The sequence below is a fragment of the Nelumbo nucifera genome, chromosome 3 (assembly GCF_055504915.1).
Source record: "Nelumbo nucifera cultivar China Antique chromosome 3, China Antique-T2T, whole genome shotgun sequence".
Classification (NCBI taxonomy): domain Eukaryota; kingdom Viridiplantae; phylum Streptophyta; class Magnoliopsida; order Proteales; family Nelumbonaceae; genus Nelumbo; species Nelumbo nucifera.
In genome coordinates, this window is record NC_142651.1 from 84,834,287 (window position 1) to 84,860,190 (window position 25,904).

A 25,904-nucleotide genomic window follows, 5' to 3' on the forward strand; every position below is an offset into this window, starting at 1 on the left:
TAATTCATCCATCTAAAAAGATTTTGTTTCGTCTAATCTTACTAGCCCACACACACAAAAGTCAGACCCATCTCAACCCATTGATCTTCAACCCAACAATCCATCAAAGAACCCCGGTTTGACCCTATTTTTCCAAAATTACCGAAATGACACTAAATCTTTGAAATCACCAAAATGCCCCTTATACATCTATAAATGTAATCCAATCTCCACCAAAACCACCCGAAGGAAATAGTGTAGACCGTCTTCTTCCTCAAGACGAACGCAAAGCGGGGGCATCAAAGTCATTCTCTACCTCTAATCCCACTCCGTTCTCCTCCTCTCTTTCCTTTCTATTCCAACACTTCTTTCTCTTTTCTTCTTTACCTTCCATCTTTGTCATTGTTAATCCTCTTCTTAACGATAACAGAGAGTTAGCAATGGCAGTCCTCCTCCTGCTTTCCATTCTCATTCACTAGAACTGTTATTCCGTCATTAGCTTCCCATCACCGTTATCCTATATTATCATCTTTGAACTCCCCAATCATTTGCCACACCCCTGTCCACATCTTCCTTACTGATTGGAAGGGATCAACGTTAAACATTGTCATCAGATTCCTCTCCTCAACTCATGCAAAATAGCATTAACGGTTATCATTTGAAGTCATCTTCTTCTCTTCTTTTGGTGAAACCAACGTCGTAGACGCACACTCCTAGTTGCAGCATTAAATTTCAAATTGGAATCCTAGCCAAAGTTCCACTATTTTGTTAACTGTATCCAGGACGAAATCCCAATCCAAGTAAGCTCTCCTTTCGTCCCCCTGTATTTTATTTTTCTTTATTTTCCTTTTTTTTTGTGTTTCTTGGTTCTCTCTATTTTCCCGTTTTGTTTTTCACTGCGTTTAGCCACAAAGAAACCAAGATCTGAGTGGGGAAGGGAGGAATAATCGGAACTAGTGAAGAGGCTTCCGCTGAACAATTCTAGCAAAACCTTTGACACTTATCAATTCCCTCCTCTGCTTTCAATCTAATCCGGATTCGTTAGCTCCTCTCCATCATTAATTTGCTACTCATCTCACTCTGTTTCCATTGATCAATCTTGAAGCTTAATACTTGATTGTTATTTTTCAGTCATTGTTGATCTACTGTCTGCTCTTCCTGTAATATTTAGGATCAATATATGGTGTTCGTCTCTATTATTTGTAAGTTTACTGGGTGCCTCTACTACACAACTCTTCCAATGGCATGAGTTGTAATTGATTTGTTTGATTTTGAGATTGTGTTGAGAGATACCTTTCTTGATTCCTTGAGATCCTAACCCAGGTCGAGGAAGGCTGTCAACTTGAGCTCTCTTGTAAGCAGGAATCTACCCTGCGGGTGATGAACATGAAGAAAAGGAAAATAGATAATGGTACAAAAAAATGCAATATTAAAATGGGGAAGAGAATGAAGACGGGGGAGGTAACAAAACTAGGAGTGAGCATTATCTTTAGATTAGAATGAATAGGGATATCAGTAACAAAAAAAGCAAGCATATTTAAAATAAAAATATAAAATGTGAAAATATGTAATAATAGATGTGATCGGCAAACTCTGGTGTGAGTGGTGTGGTAAGGCTACGTGCAGTGGTCTCCTTAAAGGACGAAGGAAGGCTAGGAGCAAAGGACAGGCTAAGGGCTTCTATTGATAGAGAATCGTGTGTTTGTTATGATTCACGTGTCCCTTTATAGGGTGAGATCCCAAGGTCCTGAAAGGAATGAGTCAAAGGAGTTTGATTTCCACTTGGAAAGGGAATCTTTGATTTAGAGTTAATTGTCAGGGAGACACTGTTAAGGTTTTGCCACGTGTCTTATGAGATTCTCCAAGATAAGGTTTTCTTTCGTTTGATGATTCTCATAATACACGTATACTACTTCCTTTTGCTGGTATCCTAAACTGGTGTGGCATGGATGATGTCAGTGCTAGTCTTACATGTCTCTCTTAATCCTACCGGGCATCCTATCATGAGCGACATCGGCCAATCATCATATTTTTCGTTCATGGCTGATTTGCGATGGCTCTGATCTCATCGCAGTTCATGATGGCTCTAAGCTCATTGCAAGCTCACAATGGCTTTGGGCTCATCACAGGTCCATGGTGACCTTGAGCTCGTTACCGGTGTGATGGCTTGGGATTCATCACAGGTTTGTGGTGACCTTGATCTCATCACAAGCTTGCACAAGCTTTGAGCTCATTGCAAGTCTGTGGTGAGTTGTGAACTCATCGTGGGTGTTTTTGTAGCATTAGTTTAGCGTCTTCTGTGTTAATGTAGTCATGGTGAACAACATGAACCTACAATGTGAAAATCTATAATAACAGATGTGATCGGTAAACTCTAGTGTTTAGCTTGATAGATAAGATATACTTGCAGAAGAGGATAAACCACTGAAAGCGAAAATAATAAAAAATAATAAAAGAGAAATCAAGGTAAAAAAAAAGAATTGTCGAAAAAGGAAAGAGAAAAATAAAAAATAGTAAAATAAATATATAAAAATTTGAAAAAAAAATAGAAAATAAAATAAGTAAATGAGTAAAAAAGTAATTCCATGAAATAAATATACAAATAGGGTTCCATAAAAGGAACAACATAAACAAATGATAAAATCATAATATAAAAAGATAAATAAATAATAGGGTAGATTATCTTTTATTAGTTTGTTTTCAGCTTGTTACTTTTCTCTATCGTTATTGCTTTTGATTTCTTATGCATTTGCAATTATGCCTATTTGGTATACCATGTAGGCCCCACCTTTTGGACTTAGGAGAGGGGTGACTAACCCCTTCCCCTTCCCATTCGAATCTTACCTGCACTGTTTAGTCGATGCCTTAAACTATGGGAGTCACTATTTGATAAGAATGATTTTGATGCTATTCTTAGAGGTTCCACCACCTCCACTTCCATAATTGATGGGTGGAAACTCCATTTCAATCCAAGTGAGCTGTTCTCCAACACTCACAAGGGGTCATTGGAAAGACATAAGAGGAGGAGGTGGTGAGTCTGGTGACATGGGGGGACTTGGACCAAATCTGGATGAAACAATGGAGGGCATTGGATCAAATCTAACTAGATTTTCTTTTTCCTTGAGAAAGGTTTTGAAAGGTTTGGAGGGAGAGAGGCAGAGGAATAGAAACATCACTGAGTGGAAGACAAAAATGGAGGAGGTAGATGGCAAGAGTGGTCATTGAGAGAGAGAGAGAGAGAGAGAGTACTAGGGTGTGCATAGGATTGCCATATTGGCATCTTTTAAGAAAAATAAGATGATGTGGCATGGAAATATGAAATTAAGCATAATGGCCCAAATTTCAACAAACTTTCAAATTCTATCTAGGCTTATATGGGGTTTTAATTTATAAATTGTGCATCTACACTTTTTCCCATGACAAAATGGCATAAAAATTTCAAATGGACTTAGAGATGAAATCATTCATCCATTTGAGTGGTGGGCTAGTAGTTCAACCATCCAAGTTACATGGGTTAATCCACGTTTCATAACTAAATAGTAAAAATAAAAATAGATACAAATATAAAAACTTATATAAAATGAATAAAGTTTATAAAAAATTGTGTACACATCTCTAATATTATATATATTCATCATATTAAACCCAAAAGTATGATAAAGAAAAATTGTTTTTAAATGAAACAAATGAAATACAAAATTTAGAATCACCTAAAAAGTAAAAGATTTTTCCTAGTTTGAGTTGGATTAATCGTTTAAGTCAAATGGGTCAACTCATGATAATTAAATAATAACATTTTAAAATTTGATCAAAATACAAAAATTATATAAAATGAGAAAGTTTATAGAAAAATTCGGAGACATCATATATATATATTCATCATATTAAACAAAAATGGTTGGCCAACAGAGAAAGAGAAAGTAATGCGGAAATGTATTAGGGCAGCCCTCTTATGGACCATTTGGGAGGAAAGAAATGCTAGAATTTTCCAGGAGATGGAGAGAAGCATTGCTGAAATAAAAGATTGTTTACTATCAAGGTCTATCCTTTGGCTAAAAACTACTGATCTCTTTGTGGATTACTCTAGTGATGACCTTTGAAGGAGTTAGGCAGCGGTAGCCTCCACATCATCCAAGAAAAATAAAACACCAGCAAGTTGGTTACCCCCTCCAAAAGGAGTTGTAAAGTTGAACTTTGATAGGAGCAGTCAAGGCAATCCAGGACTTTCGGATATAGGAGGTATCTTGAGGAATAAGGATGGAAACATTCTATCCTTGTTCTCAGGTCCAGTGGGTTATGGAGACTCTACAAGGGATGAGATATTAGCTGTGGTACAAGAACTACAGATTTCCAACCAACTTGGAGTGACTAATTTGATAGTTGAAGGAGACTCTAAGGTGATAGTGGGATGGATGTCAGACCTAGATACTGTTGTTTGGAGATATAGGGACATCATCAAAAAAGTCAAATGGCTTACGAGAACCATGTCAATTAGCTTTCAATGGGTTAGTAGATAGGCAAATGCTTTGGCAGATTATTTAGCTAAACAAGGGGTTTCAAGGGATTCTCTGTTTTTGGCAAATTTGTAACTACAATCTGAAAAGAGTTGGGTTTGGAACCACCTTTAAGGGGAGGTAACAGCTCATGCCTCCTCTTAAGGTGCTTCATGCTTGTACTATTTCTATCTCTATTTAATAAAATGTCATTCATTCATAAAAAAAAAATCATATTAAACAAAAATAAATGTTATCTTACAACTACTCTTTTTATATCTAAAGGAAATAAATCCACAAGTATTCCTTGCTTAGACTACCTGTTTTTATTACATGAAATCCAACCAGAACACTAAAATTATTTTGTTATTGTTGTTATCTTAAACTATCACATTGCATGTACACATTTACTACTCCTATCAAGTATTCTTGAGTGAGGCCTAAATAATAAGTTTTTCTTTATTTGGTACAAAAAGAAAATGAGAAGTCTCTCTAGTCATGCAGGTGTATAAACAAAAGTGTCAACTTAATTACTTAAGTAAAGTCTATATTTAATTTAAGTAACCACATTAACTTTAGGCAATAATTAATAGATTATTCATATAACTCACCAAAGTCAAATTATTTTTCCACTAGTAGTCATTACTTTTTTACTAATCTAATATCTAAAACAAAAGCATTCATATTGTAGAACACCCCTTAAATGGTGTTCAGTACCATGAGCATTTTTAGTCTCACCTATATAGGGATGTCAGTGTGTAGGTGGGGTTAAGTGGTAAACTTGCATGATTTGACTCTATTGGTTTAGGGTGGGTAAGGTCAACCTTAATCAAGTTTAAGGTTGGGTTGGGTTGAGGTGGACCCACACTATTCCCAACACAACCCATTGACTTTGGAGAATTGAAATATTTGTATTGATAAGCTTGGTTGAGCATAGGTGTGCTATACATGAGATAGGGTGGGTTTGGCATCCCTCTTTGTTTAGCCTGGTTGTATTTGGTTTGGGTTGGGTTCTATTTGAGACAAAACCCACATCAAGCCTGATTCATTGGCATCCCTAGTGTGAACGTTAATTTGTACTCGAATTTAGCATTGGAAATCATGAAAAAATATGTAAAATGTTTTAAGACAACATAATGCACAATTATTTATTGTCGTTATATACACAAACACAACATAAGAAAACCAAAGTGAAAATGTCCCTAAATTATGAAAGAATACCATTTTAAGGGTGTTATAAGAAAACATGATTGGTTTTGTTTCTGAAAACAAAAACAAGTGGCATGCCAGCAAAAACAATATAATTTTGCTTTTGTTAATGTGCACTTGTTTTTATATTGTCAAACACCCTTTAATGTTTCCTCCAACACCTCTATACACATTGGAAATATTTGTACCATCCAACCAAAAAAGATTTTGATATAAAAACACTTAGATGACCACTATATGGAGGAGGCTAAATACAAATGCAACGACACAGTTGGAAACACGGTGACCCACCCAATTAAATCGTTCAATCCACCACCTAAACATTGCTCTCTAATATGGCAAGAGGCTTCAGTCAAATCCTAAGCAATGGTGAAAATTGGACAGGCTCAGGTTAGGCCCAATTTAACACTATAGCCCTCTTCTTGTCATCACCTTGTTCTCTTGCTCTAATATGGCAATAGGCTCAGATTCTGATGCTTCACCGGTTGACCATCTCTCAATAGGTATTGAATTCAATGAGGTTCTTGGTCACAATTGTATGCACAACTCAGATTTATCAAGTCAGGCAAAACGCATGGGGTGTTTCAGGATTTGTTCGTTTTGAAGAACCACCCCTAGTCAAGGGGTGGTACTACTTATCAGCTTAGAATAAGGGCACAAAATTCCTCGAAGCACCCTTCTCCATTTGCGGTTGGAAGGAGAAGTTCTTCTATGTGTGTGTGGTGTTTTCCAATAAGGAGAAACTGCTAGTCAACACTGAAGTACGCGTTAAGGAGCTTCTATCAAGTTGGCCTATGAGAGGCCTTTATTCAAGGGGTACAGCCATTCTATTCTTTTGTTGAACCATTCATCCCTTCTTGGTCGAGTTAGGTCTATATTGGTGACTAGTTCTTGGCTCATGGTATGACCAGTGAATCAATAGTTTAGTCTGGCATCCTTGATGCTTCTCCATTGTTCCCTATCGCGCCTAATTCAATTAGGTTTTTAAGGGCTCAAAGCCTTGCAGTTTTGCCTAAAAAGGAAGATTATTGGATTTAGAAAGAAAACCAAATTTTCTATATTACAAATTTGATATTCAATATTCAACTAGGAAATGTTGTAAGGGATCGCCCTGGCCTTCAGCGTCGAGTGTGTATTTCATAAGCTTCAAGATGATAGCTATGACTCCAAATGTCTACTAGTTTTCTGGCTTAGGTTCATGCTCTCAGTGTCTATTTCCTTCAAACCACTCATATGTTTGTTATGGACTTCAAGGAGGACCTACGTGCAAGAAGCATTCAGGGAGTGATGATAAGTTAGGGCCTTTGGAGTTCGACTAAGGTCATCACCTCAAGATGAGATTCATCGGTGGTTGTCCCTATGATCTTTTTTTTATCTCTTTCTCTATTTCTTCAGTCCAATATTTTTTCCTCTGCTACTTAGTGGTGTGTTGTGCCTCCTTTGATGTACTCGGCTCGGATAAGGAGGTCAACCATATGTTTCGATGGCTTCTTCGCCAAGGATAAGTTGAACTTTTTGTTTTGAACACTATTAATAAGCACAACTACTACGAGGGAGGGGTTGAGGTCCCTCACCTCTAAGGCCTCAACCTTAAATCTTTTGACATAGTCATGTAGTGGCTTATCTTGCTTCTGCCAAGCTGCCGTTAGCGATGTCAAGGTTCTTCTATACCTCCTATTGTTGATGAAGTGGTTCACAAACAGTTTGGCGAACTAATCCCATGACCTGTTGGACTCAAGCAACAATTCGAAGAACTATTGTCGACTTGTGTCCACGAATGTCACTTGAAAGGCCCCATAGGTGATCACTCGCTATATCCTAAAGAAGCACGAGGTCTCTAGAGTTTTCTAGGTGGTCCATGGGATCTCTTGTGTCGTCTTAGGCCTGTATGCTTAGGAATATGATGAAGGGAGGGTCCTATGATAATTTCTATCCAAGATTGAATTGCAACTTTCTTCCTCCCTAGATCATTGAAAGTCAAGTTTGCATGTCCCTGAGCTTTTTGTCGAGGTTCGGTTTCCAACCCAATTTTGGGGACTAACGCTCATTTTCCATTAAGTTGGCTCTAGATCTGGCCCCAAAGGTCATCGAAGGGTTCATGCTATCTGGTCCCTTGTTCAATGGATCCGAAGCATGGTCTTGTTGTCATTGTGGTTGCGGGGTCTGTTGCTTTATCCGAGCGATGAGCTCAATTATGTAGGAACTAAGGATGCTAGTTGTTCAAGGGTAATTGTTTTTCTTGGTTGTCAATGTGACTATTCTATCCAATTAAAGGTTTTGGATCTTGACCTTGTTTCTAAGGAACTCTATTGTTGCGAGTCAATAGGATGAGGAAGTCTTCAAACCCGATGTTGGAGGTTTTGAAATTATTCCTACATGATGGGCTGATTCTCCAACATCAGATGTGTATGTGTATGTGTGTGTATGTGTGTGTCTGGGGGGGGGGGGGGGGGGGTCTGGTTATGGTCTGTTTTTTGTAGTTGTAGAGACTTGTTGAGAGTGTGTTAGGTTTTTTAGTTCAAATCCATGCAATAGATAGGAGAGGTGAGAGGGAATTGGAAACTAGATGAACTGAATTGCCTTTGAAGGCACTTGCAAAAGAGAGTCCTAAGGTGTGTCCCTAGGGATAACTTTCTTATGCTTATGTTAGTAAGTAGGCAGGAGGCCCTGGATCTATGGATGTCAATTTTACCCATAAAACGGGGTCCCTACTAGGGGTGTAAACGGTATTCGAGTATCCAATATCGAATTTGAAACCTGACATTAACGAATCAAATTCAAATCTAAGCTGGTCCGATTCGATAAAATTCGAATTCAATTAACATATGAAATGAAATATAATATAATATAAATTAATTTAATAAAATATATAAATGATCTTATCTCTTACATGTCTTTATTACCTTTTACAAGAAAGTCTCATTTATTATTAAAGATAAAACTAAAACAACTGATAGATAAGAATTTATTACTTTTACAGCTTTATGTCACTTTTACTAGCACGTACTGTAACTCATTAACCCCTCTCTATCTCTATCTCACATCTCCCCTACTTTCCCTCCCTTTCTATTATCTCTCCTCCCCGTTAACTTGTAACTCTACAGAACCGAGTGACCGACCTCTCTATCTCACATCTCCCTTGCTTTTCCTCCCTTTTTGTTATCTCTCCACCCCTGTAAACTTGTAACTCTACAAGACTGAAGCTATTGTGTTTGTTCAAACATTGACTTCTAAGTTCTAACTTCTATTGTTCAAAGTTAGTGGATAGAAAAGGGATAGAAACACTAGGTATTGTTGAGGATAAAGGAGTTTCATCAGATTCATGGCATTTCCATTTTTTATGTTTGAACTTCGAACTAGGTATTGTTGAAGATAAAGGGGTTTCATGGCATTTCCATTTTTTTATGTTTGAACTTCAACTTCTATGGATTGGAGTTATCATCAAAGATCTCATGCTCTTACTTTATTGTTTCTCTGTACACATTATTTGTTCAAGGTTTTGTGAGTTTTTTTTTTCTTTTCATTTTGGTTCTTGATTTTTGAGGTATTTTTTCTTTTTCATTATGGTTTTTTATTTTTGAGGTTTTTCCTTCTTGTTCATAGTTGATAACAACGCCAGCGGGTTTCGTCCTTCTTAATTCGATTTTTAGAATAGGGTTTTCAATGTTTATACAATTGATCAAATTTGAATGTTCAGTTCTTTAACCAAATTTGAATTTAGGTAATAGTTTTAAATATTTGATGAATATTGAATCGAATTTGAATAAATTAATTTGTAATTGAATTTGAATATGACTTGATTCAATTCAAATTCACTCTGTTTATAGGCCTAGGCCCTGCCCCACCCCGTCCCAAATGGAGTGGGTTTTCCCTAATCTTAAACGGGGATGGGGAACATATTTTTGCCCCAAATCAAGGACAAGGCGAGGATGAGACTTGCATATAATCCCCAAACTTGCCCCAAACCCGATGGTAAATTAGTAAAACATCCCTAGATTTAATATTGATTTTTAAAATACCTCTAACTTTTTCCCAAATTCTAAAAATATTAGGATCCCATAATTCCATTTCTAAAGTATCACCAAATTCCTATAATCCTATTTGGTGAGTGGGTACTATGTGCCAAACCCGCCCCACCATTGGGGACGAGGCAGAGCATCTTGACTACGGGGCGGGAATGGGGAGGGGTTTCCCACCTTGAACCCACCCTGTTGCCATTCCTAGTTGGATCTAGTAGAGAAGGCTAGGTCAGCGATGAAAGCAAGAGGGATATAGTGTGTATAAGGGTGGAATCGAGCTGAATATTTGGCTATTTGATATTGGCTTGCCAAAAACATGTTAGGCTCGAGCGTGATTCGAACTCAACTCGATTAGCGAATGAGCCTATATATTAGGCTTGAGCCCAACTCGAAGTTCAATTTAAACCAAGTTGAATTGAACTTTTCACGAGCCGAACTCAAATAGCTCATGAAAAGGTTGATTCGTTTCCACCCCTAAGTGTGTGTACCATTTTTTAGTAGTGCCTTAACTATTTATAAAGGAGGTGTCGTACTCGTCAAGGAGTTTTAATCCTATTAGGAGACAACTGCCAGTCCCAACCCAAACTTTTCCATAATCCTTTGTGCCAATCTAAATCATCGATGAATTCCTTGAACATTCCATCCAACAGTACATAAAAACTCGAGATTAAGCCTCATTTATGCGCCTTATCACTCGTATCTTAGATTTCTCAAATCATATATTAGGGGAATGACCAAATGAAATGCATATGGGATCTTTCAAAAAAGGATATGGATATACTAGGATGTACTTGATGAGGTTCAGTGAGCTGGAATTATGTATATTGATCCCGCTTTATATTTGGATGTCACCAACAGGGGGACCAGGGCAGCCATGCCCCCCCTATGGTTTAGAAAATCCCCACTGTAATATAATTTTCCATGTAAAATTTCCCCATCTCCACTCTCCATCTCAATGGTTGGCCCCCTATGGGCACATCCGTACTTCATTTATGTTTTGCCCCTCTCCCCCTTATAATTTTATACGATGTGATGTGAACTATGATCACATACTATGAGTATATTAATGGCCTTACGAGTTTTTTCTTTTTTTTTTTTGCCAAAAAAGGAACTAAGCATATATTATATGTTAAAAGTTACATGCTATGATTGTTTGGAGTTATAGTGCAATATAAATTGACCCTTACAGGCTAAATAAGCAAAAAGATGAGCTGTTTGGTTGTGCTGCCTCATAATATGTACAAACTTTAGACGTCTCAGGTGTCTTCTATGTAGCTGCTCAAACCACTAGGATATTCGGTCATTGTTTGCCAACTCTATTAAAGTTGCATTATTTGAATATACCAAAAGATGGGAGATGCCATTGGAAAGTGTCGTGTGTAGTCTGCCTAGTAGGGCTTGAATTTTGACATCATAACTAGTAAGGGCCCAAGAAGGTCTGCCTTCAGCAATGGTGAAATGCTCATGTGGATGTTGGAGGACGAACCCTCGTCCTGCATTATCTGTAGTTGTATCAAAAGAGCCATCAATATACAAAGTGGGAAGTTCATTTTGTCATGGCTGATTCTGGTGATGATGCCTAGGCTGGGTTGATGAAAACTCCACGTGATAACTTATCACTAAGTTTACCACTTGCGTGGGATGTTGCATGACATTCTCAAAAATCTACTTATTTCTTGCTTTCCATATGTGATATATAATTATAGAGAATTTACTAAGACATATTAGAGCTTGATGTTTACCCAGGTGTGTGCACAAGGAAGTGTACCAGTTCATGATGATGGAGTGAATGGGGAGAAAGGGCATCCGAAGAATAGGTGATGAGTTGTTTCTTCTTGGAGTTTGCAGAACACACATAACCTATCTTCCCTGTTCAGCCATGAGGAGCATTTATTTTTTGTAAGTAGCCCATCCCAAAGAGTCTTCCAAAGAAAGACTTGGAATCTAAATGGCACTTTGAGCTTCCATACAAGCTTCCGATTGAAATATGTACTTGACGCAGAAGCTCCTAAAGAGGATAAAGAGTGGTATGCCGATTTGACTGTATAAATGTCTGTAGCATTATCCTTCTAGACTAGGAGGTCATTCGGTTGGCCATGTTCCAGAGATACTAAGAAAATGTTGGAAGTGGTGGAGTCTGAGAAGAATTGCTACAACTTATGAAGATCCCATGAGCCGTCTAGGTTCATTAGTTCTAAGACTCTCAGATCCTGAACTTGATGTTGCGAGAGAGGAGAATTCAGAGGTGGAATGTTACCAAGCAGAGACGGGATCCATGGATCAGATACAATAGATATCTCCATGACATCCTTGACCGACCATAGCATATTGGGGCACAGAAGTGGGAGTAATTGGTGGGCTTGTTGCCACCACTACAAGCTTAGCTCACCCTTCTTTGCCGCAAACAAGGAAGTGCGAGGAAAGTTTTTGGCCTTAATCTGTGCGCTTTAGAGCCCTCTTCTCTCTATTAACAATTTCTAGATTTGCTTACCAAACATTGCTTGATTCATAGGTTCTGAAGATCTAAAACCTAAACCTCCTTGTGTTTTGGGCATAATTTGTTCCATGGGAGGGTATGATATGAGGTTTTCGAAGATTGGCTCCACCAAAAGCTTATATACATTTTATTAAGTTTGGATGTTATGGACTTGGGAAAAATAGTCGTTAACATGGAATAAGTAGGGATTGTTTGGAGCACCGATTTTACTAGGGCGGTACCAACTTGAGATAGAAGTTTAGAGCTCCAAGAGTTAATTTTCTTTTGCACCTTATCAATAATTTCCTTGTGAGAGCTACCTAGCCGAATATTTGCCCTCACTTGTACTCCAAGATATTTAGATCCAGTCAATGACTTTTTAGCATGAAGTGCATGGGAGAGGAACTCATGATCTTAACAAGGTACATTTCTGCTGAAAAAAAAAATGCTCGACTTGGAATAGTTAATCTCTTGACCTGTCATGGGCTCAAACTTGTGTAGAATGTTGAGCAAAGCTCTGACTTGTGGCATGTTAGCTTTACAAAAGAGAATAAAGTCATCGGCAAAGAGAAGATGTGTAATAGGAGCATTGTTCCTACTGAGCTTGACTCCTTCAATTTGGCCAAAGACAGTGGCTTGGTTCAGCAGTTGTGTAAGGACTTCCATACCTATGATGAATAGGTATGGCAAGATGGGGTCACCTTGTCGTACTCCTTGGTTCAATTTGAAATGGTCATGAGATTCACCTGCAATTTTGATTGAGAAGATAGCCGTGAATATACATTGATATATCATGTTGCACCATTTCTTAGGGAATTCCATCTTCTGAAGAGTGTGAAACAAGAATGACCAGCCCAAATGATCAAACGCTTTCGACATGTCTGATTTAAGGGCAATGAAACCTTTCCCCTTTTTTTGGCCTTTTAGTTTATGTAGTATCTCTTTCACCAACAAAATACTGTCAAAGATCTGTCTGCCTTTTAAAAAACCCGATTGGTACGGGGATATCAGCTCTTGTAATATAGGTTGCAGCCGACAAGCCATCCATTTGGTGATAATCTTGTAAATCACATTACAGAGACTGGTGGGGCGACAACTTGAGGTATCCACCGGTTGATTGTTCTTGGGAATAAAGACCAAGTTTGTATTATTGATTTCTTTTTGCAGGAACTTTGAATCGAAAAATTTCAGAACCATATCAAAGATATCCGGTCCCACTAAGTCCCAAAAATGTTGGTAAAAGTATGGTGTGAACCCATTTGGACCTAGGGCTTTATGTGGGTGACCACTTATGTTAATTTCTCAAGAGAGGGTGGGAGAAGCAGAGAGTCCTGTTGAGAGGGGGATAGAGTAGGGAGTGACATATCAAATAGCATGCTTGGATCAAATGACTCTTGCTTACCTCCGATGTCTAGGATTGATTGCTTGAAAGCTTGGACAATAGAAGCCCGATCTGGTGTCCATGAACTAGCTGGAGATTTTATCCAATCGATGTTGATTTTGGTATTCTTGTAGTTTGCCATGTGATGAAAATACTTTATATTTCTATCACCCTCCTGTAACCATAATTCACGTGATTTAACTTTCCATAGTTGTTCTTCTTTCAGGAGCCAATAGTTGTATTGGTCTTTGAGAGATTGGAGCTGCTTGTGGAGGTGACGGTCCAATTCATTCATTTAAAGGGATGAAATTTGGTCAGAAAGTTTTTGGATGTGAAGTTGTATATGACCAAATTGGCTCCTGTTCCAGGACTTGAGCCTATTTACAAGCCTTCAGCTTTGTGGTGACTTGGTAAGCTGGAGTTCCTTGAATACACTGGTTCCAAGAGTCTGAGACAACTTCTCTACACTGAGGGTGGTCTGTCCAAAAGTGTAGGAAGTGAAAGTGATGCTTCCGGTGACGCGTGATTGGGTTGGTGGTAATGGAGATAGCACCATTGTCGGAGCTTGTGATTGGGAAATGCAGGAGTAAGTGGTTGGGGAATAGCTTACACCAGGATGAGGTAGCTAGTGCTCTATCCAGCCTTTCCAATACTTTTGATGGGCCCTATTGACCATTTGACCACATGAAGGGTAGACCTATGAAATCAATGTCAGTGAGGTTGAAGTGGTCTATGAATTTTTGCATATGTTTTGATAGGAAAGGTCTGGAATTTTTGAAGGACTTATGGTCTTCTATTTTACAAATGTCGTTTATGTCCCCTGTGAGGAGCCATGTTAAAGAGAGGTTTGCTAGTAATTGAGTGAGTTTTTGCCATAGTTCCTTTCAAAGGTGATGGACAGGGTGGCCATAGTACAGTAGCAAGTGCCATGGGTTTCCCGGGGGACAATTTCCGATTTCAAGTCGGATCAAATGGTTGTCTACTTGAATGATGGTTACTTGCATGGAGTTGGACCAGCAATAGAGAAGACCCCCAGATTGGCCAGAAACTTCATGAGCCACAAATTGAGCAAATCCCAGCTTCCTGACTAGAGAGGAGCTTTTACTCAAAGAAAGTTTCGTTTCTGAAAGAAATAAGAAATCTGCCTTTTCTTGTTTGCATAACTTTGATAGTTCTCTAACTTTCTTCTGGTCATTTGCCCCTCAGATGTTCCATGAAATGATTTTCATGATCACGGGAATGTGAGTGTAGAACTGTAACAATAAAATTAGTAATATAATAGTGAAAAATAAAATAATGAAATGTACCTGCTATAAAAGATGTGCTAAGAGAAGAGAGATAATGACAAATGGAGGTTGTTTTTAGCAATTGAAATGGCATCCGCAGACAGCGATAGTGGGAACGTAGCTGCTACCATGTTTGTGGGAAGGGATAGGTCTATGTGGGAGGGGGTGAGGGGTGAGGGGGAGCAGAGAAAAGGGGCTGCAAGTGAGGTAGAGTGGGGTAGGGAAATGTCATTGTTGTGCGGGTTAGAAGGCTTGATGGGGGTAGCAGGTCACCAGTAAAGTAATCGGCCACTTGGCCTTTGTGAATTGCTAGTAGAGTATTGGATGAGGGATCCAGATGGTAGTTCCTCGGACGGCCACGTCGCCTCTTGCCTGTGAGCAAGTTAGTGGTACCCAGCCCACCAGTTTTGGTGAAGTAATAAGCCATTAATCTAGTTGTCATGCATGCTTCATGCATGGTTTTGCATGGGTGCCAGGTTGTCACAGGTGACTCCTTCGTCGCGCCATCAAGCTTCTACAGTGAGCCATCCGAATGCCAATCGTGTGCTTTCATGGTGTCAACATGTGTGTCATGGGTGGGCTTTGCTTGTATTTTGTAAGGGGGACCGCCAATGGCGTTATTGTAATTACTTAGTATGCTTTTCCATCATTTTGATGTTTCCTATTGTCACTCCCCCAAAAGCTTAACGTACTCTTTGAGGGGAGGTAGGTAGTCGAGTGAGCTCATAAGCGTGTAAAGGTTAAGCACGAGATCCCCTCGACACTGTACTGTGTGCTTGTGCTTACCACTGATTAATGCAATACAAGTAGCCTTTTGCTAATTCGTGTGCCATCTTGTTGCCTTTGTGTGTGTGTTTGCTTTGTTTCGTAGGCTTATTCGCCCATTTCGAGTACCGCACGGGGCCCCAACGATTACCCCCGTGACAGTTGGTATCAGAGCAAGTGCTCCTACAAATACTCTAGACCGTCTTCGTCCCTACATCAACCCAATGAAGAGCAATCGGGGCGTTTCCGATGACACACCACATGGGCGGATTCAAGCCCACGACACTGACGAAGCTCCACTTGACGAACCTACCAAGACACAAGCCCCAAAGGGGCGTACAACCAAAGCTAGCAAGCACAAGCACACAGTACAGTGTCGAGGGGATCTCGTGCTTAACCTTTACACGCTTATGAGCTCACTCGACTACCTACCTCCCCTCAAAGAGTACGTTAAGCTTTTGGGGGAGTGACAATAGGAAACATCAAAATGATGGAAAAGCATACTAAGTAATTACAATAATGCCATTGGCGGTCCCCCTTACAAAATACAAGCAAAGCCCACCCATGGCACACATGTTGACACCATGAAGGCACGCGGTTGGCACTCGGATGGCTCACTGTAGGAGCTTGATGGCGCGACGAAGGAGTCACCTGTGACATTCTCCCCCACTCAATTCGATCTACGTCCTCGGAGATCGGCTTCGGCTGGTCCCTTAGAGTCACTGTTGCGGAAGGAGGGTTCTTCTGCTGCTCCCCGAACCAGCTGTCGTCCAAGGCCGAGGTGTATATTTTGGTGGCATGGTCGGCTGTCGTCCAAGCACGACAAATCAGTCGACCATCCAGCCCAGGTACCATGAGTTTGAGTGGGGGAGATCCACAATCAACCCCTACAAAGGAGAAGCCAGTGCCCGCGAACAAGCCCTACACTTACCAACAAGGGAAGAAGCCACAAGGAGGCCCAAGCTACCAGGGCCACCAATCCACTAGAAGACCTCCTCCTGCGCCGTGTTACCTTTGCAATGGGAAGCATTGGACGAGTGACTGTCCAACCCAAAAGAAAATAACTGCCCTCATTGCCAAACTCAGCGATAGTGAAGAGAGTGATGAGGAGAAACCCACAGCGGCGCCCAGAGTAGGTGCCCTCCAACTCATCAATGCCATGGTCAAGAAAGAGGCCACATCAAAGCGGCCCACCAAAGCCCACAAGGGGCTGAGTTATGTAGACATCACCCTCGGCGGGAGGCCGACCCAAGCCTTGGTGGACACTGGGGCCACCCATAACTTCATTTCGCTTGCAGAGGCAAAGCGACTCGGCTTGACCACCACCAAACAAACTGTGTGGGTCAAGGCTGTCAACTCCGGGGCCAAAGCAGTAAGGGCACGGCCCGTGGAGTAGAACTCCGAGTTGGACCATGGAAAGGACCCATCGATCTATCTGTGGTTCCCTTGGATGATTTTCAGGTGGTTCTTGGAGTGGAGTTCCTCAAGCAGGCGGAAGCAGCACTTATGCCACACATCAACAGTTTGTTTATTCTGGACGAACACTCTCCTTGCATGGTTCCTGTCTCATCAGCCTTGCAGATACTTGGGAAGCAGCTTTCAGCCTTGCAGTTGTACCAAGAAACTATCAACCATGAAGACAGCTCTGCGTCAGCAAGGAAGAACCCCTGTCAAGTACATCTCATCGACACTGGAACTGGTTGGGAAGTCGTCACCAGGAAGAAGTCACCCCCAAGACAGTTCCATTTTCAGCGCCAACACCAATGCCAGCGCCCAAGTCAACACCAGCAACAGCATCAGCTTCAGCGCCAACCACATCAGCAGAAGTCGACTTCGCAGCAGAAGCCGCAAACGCCCGCAACTGGTGGGCCCAACAGAAAAAGACCCAAGGCCGTGTCAAACCTTGCCCACATCTACTACCACAATCACCGGGGAGAGCGAGTGCCACCTAAGCCATCCAGGGACCACATTCACATCATCCCTAAAGCTAGTTCCCGTAGTAGCCCAGTAAGATACCCTTGGGGAAAATGCATGGGAATCCACACCTTAATAATCCAAAACACCATTTTGATCCTTACCTGGCCCAAACCTACCCCTTAGCCAAACAGAACCAGCCACTAACATACCTTGAGGCTGCCAGGAAAGGACTTAGCCATAAGAAACCCCTACAGAATGAGCCAACCCGACCATGCCACCAAAATATACACCTCGGCCTTGGACGACAGCCGGTTCGGGGAGCAGCAGAAGAACCATCCTTCCGCAACAGTGACTCTAAGGAACCAGCCGAAGCCGATCTCCGAGGATGTAGATTGAATTGAGTGGGGGAGAATGTCACAGGTGACTCCTTCGTCGTGCCATCAAGCTCCTACAGTGAGCCATCCGAGTGCCAACCGCGTGCCTTCATGGTGTCAACATGTGTGTCATGGGTGGGCTTTGCTTGTATTTTGTAAGGGGGACCGCCAATGGCGTTATTGTAATTACTTAGTATGCTTTTTCATCATTTTGATGTTTCCTATTGTCACTCCCCCAAAAGCTTAACGTACTCTTTGACGGGAGGTAGGTAGTCGAGTGAGCTCATAAGCGTGTAAAGGTTAAGCACGAGATCCCCTCGACACTGTACTGTGTGCTTGTGCTTACCACTGATTAATGCAATACAAGTAGCCTTTTGCTAATTCGTGTGCCATCTTGTTGCCTTTGTTTGTGTGTTTGCTTTGTTTCGTAGGCTTATTCGCCCATTTCGAGTGCCGCACGGGGCCCCAACGATTACCCCCGTGACAAGGTGTCCGGTGGGAAGCTGAAACATGTGGGGAAGGGAACTCATCGGGACCCGCTGTGCTGATGCTAGCGAGTTGCTGGAAACTAGGGCAAGGAGATCTCCTGATGGTTCAATGCAGCGCCGTTTCCAGACCCCAAATCCATCTTCTAAATCCTCATCGGAACCTTGTTCACTATGACAGACTTTGCAATTCCCACTGGTGTTTGGCTTGGGTGACGAGTACACTGGGATATTAAGTTGCTTCTCTAGTCTGTACTCTGCCCGAAGCCATTCTCTTGGATGATCGATGGATCGAGACTCCAAGAATTGTCGTGGGTCTGGGAACGAAGAATCCAGATGCTTGCAATTTGACCAATGAGTCCACAATTTGTACAAAACCTCAAAAGTTGTTCATAGCAAAACCAAATCCAAACTGGTTTTCCACAAAAGAAAATGAAAAAGCCTGTGTATAATGGTCATCTTAAATCAATGATAATCTTCTTACGAACATAGAGGCCTTTAATTAGATGACCAGTTGGAGTTGTATCTTGGTTTGGGACGATGGTGCCAGCTGCACTAGCAAGAAAACATACCCGGCTTTCTTCTACTGTGGCTTTGGGAATCATGTGAATTTGCAACCAGGCCCGCTAAGTCTCGACCTTGTTCACTAGACCAGTATTGGAATTGCTTCACTCTTCATGAAGAATCCAACTTGATCAGTAAAACCAAGGACCTCATTCTAAGGTTGTGCGCCTGCCGTTCTGATTAAGAAAGGTAAATTCTAAGCTACCTCCTTCGAGAAACCTTACCGTTATATTCTCTGCATCTTTCCATTGACTTTGAACATGTGTAGCCAAAACCTCTTCCGAAACTTGTTGACGTGGGAAGATACGCCCCTTTAATGTCAAGTTTATGAGTTGTACTGCTTCATCTAATCGTTCGAAGATAAGAGGCCGATCCCTATCTTCCACGTTGACTGCATGTGAGAAGAAGGTCTCAAAGTCTTCAGTTGAATGTGTAGAATCTGGATAGGTAATAACTTCTTTCCCTTTTAGAGACATTCTCAAAATAAGATAGTTGCACACATGAAAGTGAACACTGTAAAAATCTAAAAGGAATCTTACTGTAGGTGACACAAACAGGGAGAGGTTAAATGCAAGAACGGAGTTGGTGTGAGGGGGTATGCAAGAACAGGGTAGGTATGTGAGGACAGGGTTGGGTGGAAGCTACGTCCCACTGAACCCTGTGGAGCCTAGGTTGATGAGCTAAATGAGGATGAGGGGAGAAGGGGTGGCTACGGGAGCATGCAGTAGTAGGGTTATGTAGTTAAGAACGAAGAGGAAAGGAAGAGAAGGTAAGAGTAGAAAGAGATGGTAAGAGGCGAAGATTTCAAGCTTAAAGTTGGTGATTCAAACTCGCATGGTTTGTCGAAAAGAGTTACAAGCAGATCGCTGGTAGGAAGTAGGGGTGAGCACAATTCGGTTAAAACTGAAAAATCGAACCAAAATTTCTATTTCGGTTGAATTACTTCGGCTTATTCGGTTGTTCGGTCAGGTTCAGTTTTTTATTTGGTTTCTATATTTTTCGATTTTTCAGTTTTCGGTTACCATGTTTTCTAAATTGGTTAACCGAATTAGTTTTATAATTATATATTATTTATATTATTTATATTATAATTTATTATTTTATATTAATATTTAATAAATTAATAATTAATAAATATATAAATATACATCGAACTTCAAATTCGAAGACCCGAGACGTATTTGGCTATATGCCAAATTTCCTTATTAAGCAATAGCGTAAAAGACTCAAACTAAAACTCTAAAAGTTTCTAAACTAAAATCTAAACATAACTAGTAATTTCGTATTAGTCATGAAAATAGTGGAAAACAAAACAGGAAAGAGTAAGACTTTGACTCTGACTCTTTGTCTTCTTCCGCACTCCACGTCCTAACGTCCATAGTCCACACAGAGTCAGCTTCAGGCCTTCGGCAGTTCGGCGCTTATAGAGTATAGAGACCCTTCGGCAGTTCAGCAATTCGCCATTTCAGTTCTTCTTCTTCACCGGCTCATTGGCGCCAGGTAACCCCGAAACCATCTTTTTCTTCTTCTTCTCCAAAGTCCAGAGACCAGAGTCCCAGCCTCTTAGGCACTCAGGCAGTCTGTGTTCTCCGTCGAGTCTCGACTTCTTCTTCTTCTTCTTCTCTGTTTTTGATAGAACACAGAGTTACAGACTGATTGAGATCTGAGAAGACCTGAAGACTTTTAATTGCATACATAAGATTTCTAAGCGCTGGGTCCGATGATAGATGTAGGGCAGTACTGCAGTAGGGAGTATTTGGTACTGTTGACTATTGTCATCTTATGTGGTGTGCTTGAATTTACAAGCCCCATAACCCATAGTTGTCGACTGTCGTTGAAACCATAGAGGGTGTAAATCACAAAAAACTCAATAGTTGTTGGGTGTGGATGTGTTATAAATAAAATATCTTAATAATTTATTGTAATCATTCAATCCAGTATGGCGTGAATTGATGCATGAGAATTGATCCATGAGATGAGATTTAGCCATAGATCTAACAGTTTGTGATCGAAATGAATCGGTCTGCATTCCAACAATCCAATTCACTTATTCATCTCCTATGGTTATATATTCTATACAAAAAATGTCAATATTTTTATAGGACAAAAATATTTTTTTTATAATAAAACTTTTATGACTAAAACAATTATTATCTTATTTAACTGAAAAAAATAAAAAAAAAACATAATAAATGTAATTACAGGGTAAATGTTTCCCAGAAAATGGCCTGAGAGGTAACCTCAATCACCATTAATGAGATCAAAGAGAGTGAAAAAAAAAAAAAACTTCTCATTTTTGTTGCATTTTTAAATTTATTTTTTCTATTTTTGCCACTTTGTGGCTGCAATCTACATAGTTCTCATTTTAAATTATTGTTTTTATCTTAATAGGGATTTGGAATTGTTTAAATTGTTGATTCTTGGAGTATTTATTTAGTGTGCTATATTTTTTAGCAACGGCATCATCTACCTTATTGTGTAATGTAAGTTTGCTCTTATGAAACATTTGCATACAAAATTTATGCTGAAAATATGTGTGACATATCTATATTGCTTTGGATTGGGTTTCTAGAACTAAACCATTAAAAGAAAAGGACATCAAAGTTCAAAGGTGTCCAGTGGTGGGACATAAACACTATTGCAGAACCCGAATTTTGCATAAGCCGAATTTCTTATTGAATGATATGTGTTTCAGTGTTTATACATAAAATAAATGTGTTCAAACTTCTATGGTTGTACCTGAATATGCTTTAGGTTCCTCCATAAACTACTGCAATTTCTTATCAAATTTCAAAGTTTGACATGATCAAAGTTTGACATAAAATAAATCTTGAGTATATGGCTGGTATTTTTTTTCATTTTGAGTTTTCAATTGCTTTTTTAGTTCTAATATATATTTTCTTTGTTTGTAGATGTCACATCAAGCAGAAGAAGGAGATACAACAACTAGTATTGATGGTGCAAATTCATATCCCAAACCTTCAAGCCGAACAGGTTCGACAAATACTACAAGTACAATTGCTAAAGGAAAGAGAAAAGCCATACAACTAAGGTCAGAAGTATGGGAACGCTTCTCTAAGTTTGTTTTAGATAATGGTGAGCCAAAAGCTAGATGTAACTACTGTGATAGGGAATTTTGTTGTGGCCCTAAAAAAAATGGGACTGGCTCACTAAGAAATCACATGAATATATGCAAGAAGAACCCTTATAACTTGGATATGAAACAAGCATAACTGAATTTGCACCCAAACTCAAAGGAAGGAGATAGTGAGAATATGAGTCTCTTTGGCCTTAGTTGTTGGAAATTTGATCAAGAGGCTATTAGGAAGGGGTTAACCCATACGATCATTATTGATGAGCTCCCATTCAAGTTTGTGGGTAGTGAGAGCTTTAAGAAATTTATGACACTTTCTTGTCCAAGGTTTCATATTCCATCTAGATGGTCTGATGCTCAAGATTGCTATCAATTGTACTTGGATGAAAAGTTGAAGTTGAAGAATATATTAAAAAATTCATATCGAAGGGTTTGTCTTACAACTGACACATGGTCTTCCTTGAAAATGATTAATTACATGTGTTTAATAGCCCACTTTATTGATAATGACTGGAAATTGAATAAAAAATTTTGAATTTTTGTCAAATTTCTAGTCACAAAGGGGAGGCTATTGGTAAGGCAATAGAAAAGTGTCTACTTGAATGGGGGATTGATAAAGTTTTTTCTATTACAGTTGATAATGCTAGTTCAAATGATGTTGCAGTTGCATTTTTAAAGAAAAAAAATTGCTAATTGGGGAACTAGCATTTTAGATGGAAAATTGCTTTGCATGAGATGTATTGCACATATTATAAATTTGGTTGTTAATAATGGCTTAAAAGATATGGGTGAATCTGTTAATCGTGTTCAAGGAGCAGTGAAGTTTGTGAGGCAGTCTCCAACAAGGTTGCAAAAGTTTAAGGAGTTTGTTGAGATTGAAAAAATTCAGAGTAAGAGTTTATTGTGTTTAGATGTGAGTATTAGATGGAACTCAACCTATTTAATGTTGGAGACGGCTCAAAAGTTTGAAAGAGCCTTTGAGAGATTTGAGGATCATGATCCTTATTTTAGAAGTGAACTTGAGATGGGGGATGGTCATGGGGTTCCTAATGATTTTGATTGGTCCTATGTTAGGAGGCTAATGCTATTTCTACAACACTTCTATGATCTCACATTGCGGGTTTTAAGCTCTTTGTATTGCACATCTAACATTTTTTTCAAGAAATTTATTCAGTTGATTACCTTTTAAGAGAGTGGGGATGTAGTGAGAACAAAGAATTGAAAGAAATGGCAGGGATGATGAAAGGAAAGTACGATAAGTAATGGGAAAACATTGAAAAGATAAATAAATTGATTTATATTATAGCTATTCTTGACCTTCGCCAGAAATTAGAGTATGTGGAGTTTGCCCTTACTGATATGTATGAAGGTGCCAAGGGTGAAGAGCTTGTGAAAAAAGTTAAGGAAGTTGGTGTATGATTTGTATAATGAATACAAGAACATGATTGCACCTCAAAATGGGCATACTAGTGATAAAACCCAATGTTCAGGTTCAAGTGAGACAGAGGGTGAACAATCATCCCAAGTAAGGAAGATGTTGGCAATGTCTCAATTTAAAAGTACAAGTCAAAGAATGAAGGGGCACATAACAAATCAAAGTTGAATAGATGCTTAAATAAAGATACTGAAGAGGAAAATGATGACTTTGATATCCTAGGATGGTGGAAAGTTAATTGTCCCAAATTTCCCATCCTTTCACAAATGGCTTAGGATGTGTTGGTAGTTTCTATCTCTACAGTTGCTTCAAAGCCTACTTTTAGCACTGGAAGACAAGTGCTTGATGTATTTAGGAGTTTTTTGACTCCTAAAATAGCAGAAGCACTTCTATGTGCTCAAGATTGGATCCGAACATCACAATATGCCATTAATGTTGAAGAAGACATAGAGGAGCTTGATAAATTGAAAATGGTAACAATCTTTTCAATTTAAGTTTCATGTCATTTGCCATTTTTCTCTTCATAAATCATAATTGTTTAACCTTTATGATTTGTAGATGAGTGTTTTTTAATTTTCTTCTTCAATTTTCAAACTTATCAAAGGTTAACAGTCACATCAAAACCAATAGTGATTGCTGATTGATATTTAATTATCCCTTTTTGTGCTTGTACTTGATAGGTTTTTTAAATTTCATACTTGCATTGCATAATATATTAGATTTGTACTATAATTTTTAAATATCATGTATCCTCTTATAGGTTAAACACAAAGAACATCGAGTGATGGAGAACATGAAAAACATGGAGAAACAAGCATAAATGCAATATTTGTTTTTTTATTTTATTTTGTTTATGATATGTTTGGTTTGTACTTGGACCACCTATTCATGGTTTTGTTGGGTTTATGATGCAAGATTTGTTATTTTTATGGTTTACAAACAAGCATAATGCAAGATTTTATTTTATTTATTTTTATTATTATTATTATTTTTTTTTTTTTTTTGTAAATGAAACATGAACTTAGCTCCACTACATAGCAGAGCATCCCTAAAACAGTGAGTTCAATATGGTGCAAGGCTGCAAGCCCATACTGTGATTCTATTTATCGGTACTGTCTTTGTCTGTGTACTGTTGTAAACATGCAGGGCATAAACATCTTGAGATGGTTCCAAGTTCTGAAAGAGGATTGAATGCAGATTTGACGGCGTTTCTCTGAGAAGATCTGGGTTGCTTTTGGTGTGATGTTTCTCTTTGGTATGTGCTCTCTTCATGTTGGATGGAAGGGAATTGAAAGCAGCTAGATTTCCATCTCTAAGAAGATGTATACAACTTTTCTCTTGATGGTTATATTAATAATATGTTCGATTTCTATCTCTTGATTCTATTTTCTCTTGTAGAAGTTCTTTCTCAGACTGATTAACAGTCAATACCCAAGGGATTACCGGTAACCGGTCCTTTGTGATTGTATACCTGGACACTGAAGTCCTGAACTACTGTTGAGCTTGGTGGGTGCAAGGCTGCAAGCCCATACCTGAACAACATAGCTGCTTTGTTAAAGCTTAACAACAAAGTTTTTTCTACTGAGTTAAGCTTAACATGATATGAGCAGTTTTTGTAATTTCCTGTCAGTTTTTGCAATTTTTGGTTTTAATCGAAAAAACCGAATTAACCGAAAAAAAATTTCAGTTCAGTTTGTTCGGTTTTGATTTGATTACCACATTCCAAAAATTTGATTTTAAACCGAACAAACCGTTTGCTCAGCCCTAGCCAAACGTGTTTGTGAATATCAGTTTCTGATGCCTTTATAAAAACATAATCCACCTTTTATGAGCAATTATTCTTCCGCGTCTGTGATTACTTCTAGAAGGTTGTTTCTAAGCCTGTGAACTCTCTTCCCTGGTAGTGGTATGGCCTTAGGAGTCATAAGAATATCCAACACTGTTTCAATCCCCCCCAAAAAAAAAGAAATCCGGTACATCCCAAGCTAGCTCAAGGTTATTCACGTGAATATTGCCACGTGGCAAGAAAGATTACAACCTCTATATTTTGCTTGTGAAAAGACCCACTCGGATTTAGACCTGTCGCCTGCGGCTGCGAGTTGCCAATGTTTGTGGGTTGGCCGTTGGCCAAAGTTGTCGATTAATTAATTTCATTAATTAAGGTGCCAGCTAATTATATATAATATATATATACATCAAAACCGGATTGGACCAGAAAAACCGGGAATCGGTCACTTGATTGGTTTCGTTTTCCTCCAAAACCGTTGATTTTGATCAACAAACCGCTGAACCAGTCGATTAATCATTTTAGTCGTTTGAACCGTTCAAACGATTTTTATCGTTTTTTAATTTTTTAATTTTTATTTTTTTGTTAGAATGGGCCAGCTGTTCGGGTAGAACAGTTGAACCGGTAACCAGACTCCTGAT

General features: G+C 39.3%; 1 long non-coding RNA gene across 1 annotated transcript; it reads left to right on the forward strand.

Annotated features, from left to right (window-relative positions):
* The first annotated feature begins 242 nt into the window (after positions 1 to 242).
* Positions 243 to 24,955, forward strand: LOC148801559 (uncharacterized). Its single transcript, XR_016084507.1, has 3 exons — positions 243 to 779; positions 21,861 to 22,000; positions 24,238 to 24,955. It is a non-coding gene; the product is annotated as an uncharacterized LOC148801559 (long non-coding RNA).
* The last annotated feature ends 949 nt before the right edge of the window (positions 24,956 to 25,904 follow it).